A 12898-nucleotide genomic window follows, 5' to 3' on the forward strand; every position below is an offset into this window, starting at 1 on the left:
GATAGTAAATAAAATTTATTCCTTTGCAGTAGGAAAAAATTGGCTTCACGCAAAACTGTAACCATAGAGCTTTCCACCAGCCATATATGCATGTAGTATAGCTGTTTCATTCCATTACTCTCTATGTGTTACTTTGCCAGCATATTCCATGTCCTGACCCGTTTTCGGGCTGCAACGTTAATGTTGCAGACTTTTCAGACGACGATTGAGGCGTTTAGGTTGTGGTTCTATACTCAGTGATGCCGCTGGAGTTGATGGACCCATTTATCTTCCGAGTCTTCCGCTGTTATCGATATTAGATGGCCTTCAGCCATATTTATTGTAATAAGTTCTTTTTGAGCCATCGATGTAATAAGTGTGTGATTGAAACTCTGCTATAAAACCTCGATGTACTATGTGGTGTCAGCATTACTGATCCAGGGATGACACCGTAGCACAGTAGACGTGATCCATTCGGGTCAGGTCGCTACAGAGATGGTATCAGAGCACACGCTGACTGTAGGACACGACCACTAAGTTAAAGCCATAGATCACTATTCTCTCCTCATTTTCTAACTCCTCATCTTTTCTACTCTATTAGGATGACGAACGTGAAGATTAAGTACGCTCAACCGGATGAGGGCACACCATTTGGATTTCACCTGAAGGAAGTCACCAAGTACCTGAACATTGGATTACCAAGCTTCACGGGAACCTTCAACGCCACTCTGCCTGAAGAGGAGCGCTGGAAGATTCAAGCTCACGTTCCGGGAAGAACATTCGCGCCAATCACGAAGCCCATAGATAGTGTTTTCAATGCACCAACCTGGAGTCTAGGAAGGAGCATGGCAACTCATATCACCATAGGACACATTGGAGAAGTTTATCAAGAAGACCTTAAGGACACTATCTACCAGATTTGCGGACGCCGTGATGAACAATGGGAGTTAGTCATCACCAAGAAGGATAGATCCATTGCATCTTTCATCCAGGAGTTAAACCAGCACATTCGACGCCACGAGAACCAGATGTGCAATGATATGGTAGAGTTGAAGAATGCGAAGGCAAGGATCATCGAGCTAGAAGGAGAACTAAAATCTACACGCAAGGACTACATGGACGAGATCGTAGCTCTAGCAAGGCACAATGGCGATCTTAAGCAGGAGATTGAAGAACTCAAGAGGAAGTTAATGAGAAAACACCGTGGGCGATGACCTCAGGCAACGCACACAGTTTCTAGGAATAAAACATGTTGGATCAATGAACAATCACACACGACATTCTCTTGAAAACTGTTTGCGTTACGCCACCTTGCGCAAACGTTTTCCTTGTACTGATTGTGTGGGATGTATATACGAACGGAAATGTTTATTGGTGACTGATTGTGTGGGATGTACTTACGACCGGAAATGATTTCGCCTGTATAATTGTATTTTTTAGCACCACTATACGTATTTCTGTATTTGAGTGCTCGCCGGTCGCACACGACCTCATTTTGCCGTGCGTGTGTGCCAGCAGGGCATATCCCCAACGGTTTTTGGGTCGTGTGGGAAGGACCCACCTATCACCCACACTCAATTGGAGACGGTTCCGAATGCCGTCGCGGAAAGGGGTTAAAAACCATTTGTTTAGGACCGACGCGTACCAGTGTATGGTGCGATCTATGATGTCTCTTACCGATTTACCACTATCATTTTGGGGTTATGCATTAGAGACATCTGCATTCATGTTAAATATGGCACCATCTAAATCCGTTGAGACGACACCATATGAGTTGTGGTTTGGCAAGAAACCTAAGTTGTCGTTTCTTAAAGGTTGGGGTTGCGATGCTTATGTGAAAAAGCTTCAGCCTGATAAGCTCGAACTCAAAACGGAAAAGTGCATCTTCATAGGATACCGAAAAGAAACGGTTGGGTACACCTTCTATCATAGATCCGAAGGCAAGATCTTTGTGGCTAAGAACGGATCTGTCGGAGTAAATAGCCATGGGTAGCCTAGCCGGCCTCCCCTGGCACTTCTGAGAAAATTACGAGCCAGCCCGGCTCTCAAGAACCCAAGACATGGGGCCGCCTTCCCCTAGCCGGTTGCGTTCAAGGCCGGCTTTCGGAAGGCGGTCCAACTTTAACCCTCATGAGAGGGCCGACTCCAAGACGCCGGCTGTGAGAAGGCCGACTCCTTCGAGCCGGCTCCCCGCAAAGCAGTCCAGACCGTACCCACAAAGTTTGCACCCACCTAACGGCGGTGCGACGGGGCGTGGCTACAGAAGAGCCTGCCACCCTTGAATCCCGGGGCACGCCTGGCACAGTGCGCCGTACGGGGTAGGCATGACCCGTCCGACGCAGCACTGTTGCCACGTTGACCCTGGCCTCACCCACGACAGGCCGCCAGCGCAACCCACAGGCGGTGGGCCCCTTTGCGCAGAGAGACAGCCGAAGGCGGCCACGCTTCCAACCAGCCGGCCCAAGACGGAGCAGGCTCCCCGCAGCCGGCTCGCCGCCTCCCTCGAAGGAGACGCCCCATTAAGGAGACAAGACGCGGTAAAGCTACAGCGATCGTCCGACAGGTAGCGGCACTGTAGCCGCGCTTACCATGATGAAGCTCATGTCAACAAGATGAAGCCACAGTGACTAGCCGCTGACCAGGCCCGGGGCATTGGGGCCCGCTTGCTGACCAAGGAGCTGGCAGCCGGCGGGACCCACCAGCCGGTGGGCCCCGGCAGCCAGCGCAGAAGCCGGCGAGCGCAGTCACAGACGGCTAGGCCCCGCGCCCAGCCGGATTACCATTGTACCCCCGGGGGGTAGGCCTATATAAACCCCCCGGGGCACCCATGCAAAGGGTTCGACCCCCTGCTAGTTCTAGACATCATACAAGGAGAAGAAGCAGGCTAGCCATGCCCTTTCTTCCTCCTCCCCCCAAAACACAGCTCAAGGAGCGTCGTGTAGCTACTCGATTCATCTAGTGAGCATGCGGAGACCCTGCAGAGCAGCAGTAGGGGTGTTATCTCCTCGGAGAGCCCCGAAGCTGGGTAAGATCCGCCAGCGTGCATGTCTTCGCCTCATCCCGCTTCGAGGCACCAGCGATGTCTTACTGGTTCCCACAAAGATAAGCCACCCGTTGGCATATGTCGCACCCACCACCCGACAGGATCGTTTCTAGAAAGGAGTTTCTCTCGAAAGAAGTGAGTGGGGGAAGTAGAACTTGATGAGGTAATTGTACCTTCTCTCAAATTGGAAAGTAGCTCATCATAGAAAACCTTTCCCGTGATGCCTACACCAACTAGTGAGGAAGCTAATGATAATGATCATGAAACTTGAGATCAAGTTACTACAGAACCTCGTAGGTCAGCCAGAGCATGTTCCGCACCAGAGTGGTACGGTAATCCTATTCTAGAAGTCATGTTACTAGACCATGACGAATCTACAAACTATGAGGAAGCGATGATGAGCCCAGATTCCGCAAAATGGCTTGAGGCCATGAAATATGAGATGGGATCCATGTATGATAACAAAGTATGGACTTTGGTTGACTCGCCCAATGATCGGCAAGTGATAGAGAATAAATAGATCTTCAAGAAGAAGACTGACGCTGATGGTAATGTTACTGTCTACAAAGCTCGACTTGTTGCGAAAGGTTTTCGACAAGTTCAAGGAGTTGACTATGATGAGACCTTCTCACCCATAGCGATGCTTAAGTCTGTCTGAATCATGTTAGCAATTGCCACATTTTATGATTATGAAATCTGGCAAATGGACGTCAAAACTGCATTCCTTAATGGGTTTCTTAAAGAAGAGTTGTACATGATGCAACCAAAAGGTTTTGTCGATCCTAAAGCTGCTAACAAAGTGTGCAAGCTCCAGTGATCCATCAATGTACTAGTGCAAGCATCTCGGAGTTGGAATATACGCTTTGATGAGGTGATCAAAGCATATGGTTTTATACAGACTTTTGGAGAAGCCTATATTTACAAGAAAGTGAGTGGGAACTCTATAGTATTTCTAATATTATATGTGGATGACATGTTGTTGATTGGAAATGATATAGAATTTCTGGATATCGTAAAAGGATACTTGAATAAGAGTTTTTCAATGAAAGACCTCGGTGAAGCTGCTTATATATTGGGCATCAAGATATATAGAGATAGATCAAGACGCTTAATTAGACTTTCACAAAGCACATACCTTGATAAAGTTTGAAGAAGTTCAAAATGGATCAGTGAAAGAAAGGGTTCTTGCATGTGTTACAAGATGTGAAGTTGAGTAAGACTCAAAACCCGACCACGGTATAAGATAGAGAAAGAATGAAAGTCATTCCCTATGCCTCAGCCATAGGTTCTATAAAGTATGCCATGCTATGTACCAGACCTATTGTGTACCTTGACATGAGTTTGGCAAGGGGGTACAATAGTGATCTAGGAGTAGATCACTGACATCGGTCAAAATTATCCTTAGAGGACTAAGGAAATATTTCTCGGTTATGGAGGTGATAAAGAGTTCGTCGTAAAGAGTTACATCGATGCAAGCTTTGACACCGATCTGGATGACTCTAAGTCTCGATCTGGATACATATTGAAAGTGGGAGCAATAAGCTAGAGTAGCTCCATGCAGGGCATTCGAGACATAGAGATTTGCAAAATACATATGGATCTGAATGTGGCAGACCCGTTGACTAAGCCTCTTCCACGAGAAAAACATGATTAGCACCAAGACTCCATGGGTGTTAGAATCATTACAATGTAATCTAGATGATTGACTCTAGTCCACGTGGGAGACTGAAGGAATTATGGCCTAGAGGCAATAATAAAGTTGTTATTTATATTTCCTTATATCATGATAAATGTTTATTATTCATGCTAGAATTGTATTAACCAAAAACTTGATACATGTGTGAATACATAGACAAAACATAGTGTCCCTAGTATGCCTCTACTAGACTAGCTCGTTAATCAAAGATGTTCAACTTTCCTAACCATAGACATGTGTTGTCATTAGATGAACAGGATCACATCTTTAGGAGAATGATGTGATGGACAAGACCCATCCATTAGCTTAGTTAAGTTTTATTGTTATTGCTTTCTTCATAACTTATACATATTCCTTTGACTATGAGATTATTTAACTCCCAAATGCCGGAGGAATACCTTGTGTGCTATCAAACATCACAATGTAACTGGGTGATTATAAAGACGCTCTACATGTATCTCCGAAGGTGTTTGTTTGGTTGGCATAGATCAAGATTAGGATTTGTCACTCCAAGTATAGGAGAGGTATCTCAGGGCCCACTCGGTAATGCACATCATGATAAGCCTTGAAAGAAATGTGACTAATGAGTTAGTTATGGGATGATGCATTAAGGAACGAGTAAAGAGACTTTCCGGTAATGAGATTGTACTAGGTATGAAGATACCGACGATCGAATCTCGGGCAAGTAACATACCAATGACAAAGGGAAGGACGTATGTTGTCATTACGGTTTGACCAATAAAGATCTTCATAGAATATGTAGGAACCAATATGAGCATCCAGCTTACGCTATTGTTTATTGACCGGAGAGGTGGCTCGGTCATGTCTACATAGTTCTCGAACCCGTAGGGTCCGCACGCTTAACGTTCGATGACGATTTGTATTATGAGTTATGTGTTTTGGTGATAGAAGATTGTTCGGAGTCCCGGATGAGATCACAGACATGACAAGAACTCTCGAAATGGTCGAGAGGTAAAGATTGATATATTGGATGATAGTATTCGGACAGCGGAAGTGTTTCGAAATGTATCGTGTATGTATCGGAGTACCGGGGGGGGGGGGGTTACCGAAACCCCCCGGGGGAAGATATGGGCCACATGGGCCATAGGAAGGAGGCAGGCCAACCCATAAGGGTGGTGCCCCCCCCCCAAGAGAGGAGTCCGAATTGGACTAGGGGAGGGGGCGTGGGCCCCTTTCCTTGTCCTCCTCAGTCTCCTTCCCCCTTTCCCCTTCTGGTAAAAGGAAAGCGGGGGGCCGAATTGGACTAGGAGTCCAAGTGGGAGTCCCCCCACTTGGCGCGCCCCTAGGCCGACCTCCTCCCCTCTCCCTCCTTTATATACGGGGGCGGGGGGGACCTCTATGACACATCAATTGTTCTTAGCCATGTGCGGTGCCCCCTCCACTGTTTACTCCTCCGGTCATATTGTCATAGTGCTTAGGCGAAGCCTATGCGGATCACTTCACCATCACCGTCACCACGCCGTCATTCTGACGAAACTCTCCCTTGACACTTTGCTGGATCAAGAGTCTGAGGGACGTCATCGAGCTGAACGTGTGTAGAACTCGGAGGTGTCGTACGTTCGGTACTTGATCGGTTGAATCGCGAAGACGTTCGACTACATCAACTTCATTAAACTAACGCTTTCGCTTTCGGTCTACGAGGGTACGTGGACACACTTTCCCTTCTCATTGCTATGCATCTCCAAGATAGATATTGCGTGGTCGTAGGAAATTTTTTGAAATTGCATGCTACGTTCCCCAACAAAAAAATCTCCAATACTTATTTTGAAAAACTGAAGAAACATGTTAATTATGACATATCTTCTCAAAAAGATCAATGTGCAAATGAAATAATTGGTACTGAGAAAACAACCTAATTCTGGAACATCAGAAGCTATAATTTACTACAACGACACCGCAAGTTCTTACTCATGTACAATAAATAACAAATTGAACATTTTATGAGGAAGGTAAATATAACTACAACAGCATAGCGACAGTGTTTGGATGACAGCAAATTGATACTAACAGGTGTGTACATGCACAAATTTAGTAACATAGAACTTATAGCACTAAGGCCATCCACTATGTATGCCAAAACTGGGGTAAAGACAACTGTTGCTACATATCGCACCGGTGCCCTGCACTAGCAAGCCGATGCAGCGGAAAAAAAATCAGGGACCCAGACTACGGAGCACGTAGTTGCTCCGATGCCCAGTTCCTTTGTGCCATAAAGATTTGGTATTTTACTACTTGGCCGCTCGGTTGTGTGGACCAAAGTTGGCTGCACAAACTGCTGAAGCGGTGCCAAAATAATTTTCTAATGGCATTGCTGATGAGATGGCAACAATTTAAGATACTAGGTACAAACTGAGACACTGTCTTAGGATGTGTTTGGTTGAAGGTGTGGTATGAATGGCTTGGGACCATGACAGTGTCTGAATCACATCTAACAAATGATTTGTAACAACGAAATAGGGTCTAACCTTCTCTGCACATGCCAGAAACTTCCTCCCACTGTCCACAGATTCAAACGCAACTAGCTTCACGCATGGAGATTGATGGTGACAACGAGCAGACAGATCTTCAGCCACCCCACTCCATTCGTTGCAACTGATGGTCCTAGGGAGCTATAAGAGGAAGAAATGACTCAAATTGACCGCCAGGTTAAAATCCTTCATTCCAAGTCATAGCCCGAGAGAGAGAAGAGAGGTATACCCGGGTGGTGAAGGAGTCGATATCGGAGGAGGAACCGTTGGTGGAGGGGTCATTGAAGAAGACCATGGCGACCTGATACTTCTCCGTCGTATCTATAATTTTTCACTGTTTCATGCCAATATCATACAAGTTTTACATACTTTTGGCAACTTTTTATATGATTTATTGGACAAACTATTGATCTAGTGCCCAGTGCCAGTTCCTGTTTGTTGCATGTTTTTGCATTGTAGAAAATCCATATCAAACGAAGTCCAAATGCGATAAAAATTTACGGAGAATTATTTTGGAGTATATGTGATTTTTGGGAGTTGGAATCACCGCAAACAGAGTCCCGTGGTGTGCACAACTCACCAGGATCCGACCCCTAAGCCAAGTGCGTGGTGGTGGGTTGTGCCCAGCTCGTACGTCGGTTGGAGCTCTACTTTGGTCGCAAGGAAGCTTATATCCGTAAAAAATCATGTTAAAATCTCAGCGCAATCGGAGTTATGGATCTCTGGGAATATAAGAAACGGTTTTCGGCCAGATCTGGGAAAGCGAAACAAAAGAGAACAGAGAGGGAGATCCAATCTCGGAGGGGCTCTCACCCCTCCGCCGCCATGGAGACCAAGGACCAAAGGGGGAACTCTCCTCCCTTCTTGGGGGAAGTCCAAGGAAGAAGAAGAAGGAGGGGGGCTCTCTCCTCCTCGCTTCCGGTGGCGCCAGAGTGCCCCTGAGGCAACGATCGGGACGGTGATCTACATCAACAATCTTGCTACCGTCAACACCAACTCTCTCCCCCCTTGATGCAGTGGTGTAACACCTCTTATCCCCGCTGTAATCTCTAATTAAACATAGTGCTAAACTCCATATATTATTTCCTAATGATCTATGGTTATCCTATGAGGTTTGAGTAGATCCGTTTTGTCCTGTGGGTTAATCGTGATCTTGGTTGGTATGATTGTATATTTTATTTATGGTGTTGTCCTACGGTGCCCTCTGTTCTCGCGCAAACATGAGGGGCCCCCGTTGTAGGGTGTTGTAATATGTTCATGGTTCGCTTATGGTGGGTTGCGGGAGTGACAGAATCTTAAACCCGAGTAAGTGGGGTATGACATATGGGAGTAAAGAGGACTTGATACATAATGCTATGGTTGGGTTTCATGGCCTTAATGATCTTTAGTAGTTGCGGATTCTCGCTAGGGGTCCAATCATAAGTTCATATGATCCAAGTAGAGAAAGTATGTTAGCTCATGCCTCTCCCTCATATAAAATTGCATGAAAGATTATCGGTACTTGTTATCGATTGCCTAGGGACAAATAACTTTCTTGTTGACACAAACCCTTTTACTAAACACCTAACTTTTATTATCTTGCAAAGTGCTTTTAGTTTTATTCATGCAAAGTAGTTCTAGCATCACACCTACAAAAGAGTTTCCTACTTGTTCCCCATAGAGCAAACATCAAGTGTGCGTAGAGTTGTATTGGTGGTCGATAGAACTTGAGAGAATATATGTTCTGCCTTTAGATCCTCGTTGGGTTCAACACTCTTATTTATTGAAAAAGGCTACAAGTGATCCCCTATATTGGTGGGTTATCAAGACATTTTTCTGGCGCCGTTGCCGGGGAGCAATAGTGTGTGGTGAATATTCTCGTGTGTGCTTGTTTGCTTTATCACTAAGTAGTTTTTACTTCCTGTTCTAAGTTGTTCTCTATCTTTGGTTATGGATATGGAACACGAAACACCAAAAAAGTAGTGGTACTTGCTACTCATGGAGGTGGGGAACCTCATAAAACCCGCCATGCTCGTTATGTGAAAAATATTATGCACTACTTTGATAATCTTGAGAAAACCCCATTCAACATGATAATGGGAGTAATTTTGGATCAATGTGAATACTTTACGGATTATCGGTTGACACAAAAAGGGAAAATTTTATGGGATCAAATTTATATGTTGCATTGGTATGCTCGGGATTTATGCTTGAGATATGATTTTACTTGTTGCTCTAGGATGAATGCACCACATCTTCCCTTTTCATGCAAATTTAATGATAATGAAACTTTGGCTTCTTATGCTAATGGTATATATGATTACTATGATGTAGAACGAATAGAAGAATTTGTTGCTTTTAAGGGTGCTTATGAAATTGAATCTTTGTCTGAAAAGTTTGAAGCTTTTGATGATGATGTTTATAGACCAGAAATTTTTGCCATCCTTAAATATTGCTATGATAATTATAAATATAATTTCGATATTGATGAATTTATTGAGAAAGTCTCCATTGTCCAAGAAGAGACTAATATTTTGCAGGAGTCTATGGAAGAAGGAATTGATAAAATTCTGAGCTCATTGGATGAAAAAGATGATGAGGAGAGCGAAGCACAAACGGAGGAAGAACGGATTAGCTACCAGTGCCCACCTTCTAGTGAGAGTAACTCTTCAACTCATACACTGTTTAGTTTACCTTCGTTCTTACGGAAGGATGAATGCTATGATAATTGCTCTGATCCCGTTGATTCGTTTTAAATATCTCTTTTTGATGATGCTTGCTATGATTGTGGCCATGATGCCAATTTAAATTATGCTTATGGATATGAACTTGCTATAGTTCTTTATGTTAAGAATTACATTGTTTCTATTGCACCCACACATGATAGTCCTACTATCTTTCTGAATTCTCCAAACTACATTATATCGGAGAAGTTTGCTCTTATTAAGAATTATATTGATGGGTTGCGTTCTACCACTACACATGATGATTTTGATGAATGTCATATGCATGTGTTTGTTGCTCCTACTTGCAATTATTATGAGAGAGGAACTACATCTCCGCCTCTTTATGTTACCAACACGATAAAATTGCAAGAAACTACTTATGATATGTATTGGCCTTTACTTGATGTTCATGAATTGTTCTTGTATGACATGCTGATGCATAGGAAGAGAGTTAGACTTTGTCATTGCATAATATATTTTGCTTTGTGCTCATTACTAAATTCCAAATCATTGCTAATTAAAATTGGCTTTGATATACCTTAGGATCCGGGTGGATCCATTACTTGAGCACTTTATGCCTAGCTTAATGGCTTTAAAGAAAGCGCTGCCAGGGAGACAACCCGAAATTTTTAGAGATTCATTTATTTATGTTGAGTTCTTTTATAAAGTTTAAAAGCAAAAAAAATATAGAGGGGGACCCAAAACTTTTCAAAAAGGAAAGTGAAAGTGAGAGAGACAAGCAGTGTTGAAGTGGGGGAGCTCCTTGAACTTCGTTCATGCTCCCGGAAACTTTGTGAATCTTAATTATAGAAACTTCTCAACAAAAATAATTATACCCTTGTGAAAATCCATTGTATTATAAAAATAATGTGCCAAGATTTGTTTTTAGGATGTTTAAATTGCTTGTTGGTTTTTGCGGTGCAAAACAGAAACTTTGGCTATAGTGCGCGGTTTTACATTTTTTACTGGAACATCAAATGGTTCTGAAACCTTTTCTATTGTCTTTCTATACAAAATATTTGTTTTTCCTAATTGTTTCAGAATTTTTAGAGTTACAGAAGTATGGTGGATGTTCAAATCTTTACAGATTGACCTATTTTCACAGATTGCTGTTATAGGTTCATTATTTGTGTATGTTTGAATTCTTGTTGAAGCCTCCTTGACTTGGGGCCATAGAATTTTGATAGAATACAGTGGATAATGTTTGTTTATAATTAAAAAATAATGTTTCAGCAGTACATGATGGGATTTCATTGCCATGTTCACTAACCCCGCCACTAAAAGTTCGGTTAAGTTTTGCGTGGATGAAGTGTTCGAAGATCGAGGAGGTCTCGATGCGAGGAGAAGGAGGAGAGGCAAGAGCTCGAGCTTGGGGATGCCCAAGGCACCCCAAGTAAATATTAAGTTGACTCAAGCGTCTAATCTTGGGGATGCCCCGGAAGGCATCCCATCTTTCTTCAACAAGTATCGGTATGTTTTCGGATTCGTTTCGTTCACGTGATATGTGCAAATATTGGAGCGTCTTTTGCTTTTACTTTTCATTTTTCTTTTATGCACTATGCTGGTATGACATAGTCCATGGATGATTTATAGAATGCTCATTGCACTTCACTTATATCTTTTGAGTATGGCTTTATAGAATGCTTCATGTGCTTCACTTATATCATTTGAAGTTTGGATTGCCTGTTTCTCTTCATATAGAAAACCGTTGTTTAAAGAATGCTCTTTTGCTTCACTTATATTTGTTAGAGCATGGTCTTTTGTAGAACGAATTAAACTCTCATTCTTCACTTATATCTATTTAGAGAGTCAAAAGGAATTGGTCAATTGCATGGTTAGTCATAAAATCCTACGTAAAACTTATGGATCACTGAATACGATATGTTTGATTCCTTGCAATAGTTTTGCGATATAGAGATGGATTATGTGGGAGGTACTAGTAAACGGTTGTGGTTAGTAAGAATATTTGTGTTAAGGTTTGTGATTCCCCAAGCATGCATGTATAGTCTCTCTTTATGCTATGATGTTGGAGCATGATTTATTATTGATTGTGTTCCTTATGAGTGGCGGTCGGGGACGAGCGATGGTCTTTTCCTACCAATCTATCCCCCTAGCAGCATGCGTAGTAGTACTTTGCTTCGAGGGCTAATAAACTTTTGCAATAAGTATAAGAGTTCTTTATGACTAATGTGAGTCCATGGATTATACACACTCTTACTTTCCGCAATTTGCTAGCCTCTATGGTACCGTGCATTACCCTTTCTCACATCGAGACGTGGTGCAAAGTTCACTGGTGCATCCAAACCCCGTGATATGATACGCTCTATCACACATAAGCCTTATTATATCTTCCTCAAAACAGCCACCATACCTACCTATTATGGCTTTTCCATGGCCATTCGAGATATATTGCCATGCAACTTCCACCGCTTCCGTTCGATGACTTGAGCATTAATTGTCATATTGCTTTGCATGATCATGTAGCTAACATAGTATTTGTGGCTCAGCCACCGTTCATCATTTTTATGCATGTTACGCTAGATCATTGCACATCCTGGTACTGCCTAAGGCATTCATATAGAGTCATACTTTGTAATAGGTATCGAGTTGTAATTTTTATTTCTTTTGAGTTATAAGTAAATAGAAGTGTGATGATCATCATTAATCATTTTTAGAGCAGTGCCCCAGTGAGGAAAGGATGATGGAGACTATGATTCCCCCACAAGTCGGGATGAGACTCCGGACAACGAGAGAAAAAAAATAATAAAAAAGAAAAAGAAGAAAAAGAAAGAAAAAAAGAGAGAAGGGGCATTGTCAGTATCCTTTACCACACTTGTGCTTCAAAGTAGCACCATGTTTTTCATTTGGAGAGTCTCCTATGTAGTCACTTTCATATACTAGTGGGAATATTTCATTATAGGATTGGATACACACCCACTTAGTTTTCATATTGAGCTTTCATACACTTATAGCTCTTAGTGCATTC

Source organism: Triticum urartu, chromosome 7A (genome assembly GCF_056163025.1).
Source record: "Triticum urartu cultivar PI428250 chromosome 7A, HENAU_Tu73, whole genome shotgun sequence".
Classification (NCBI taxonomy): domain Eukaryota; kingdom Viridiplantae; phylum Streptophyta; class Magnoliopsida; order Poales; family Poaceae; genus Triticum; species Triticum urartu.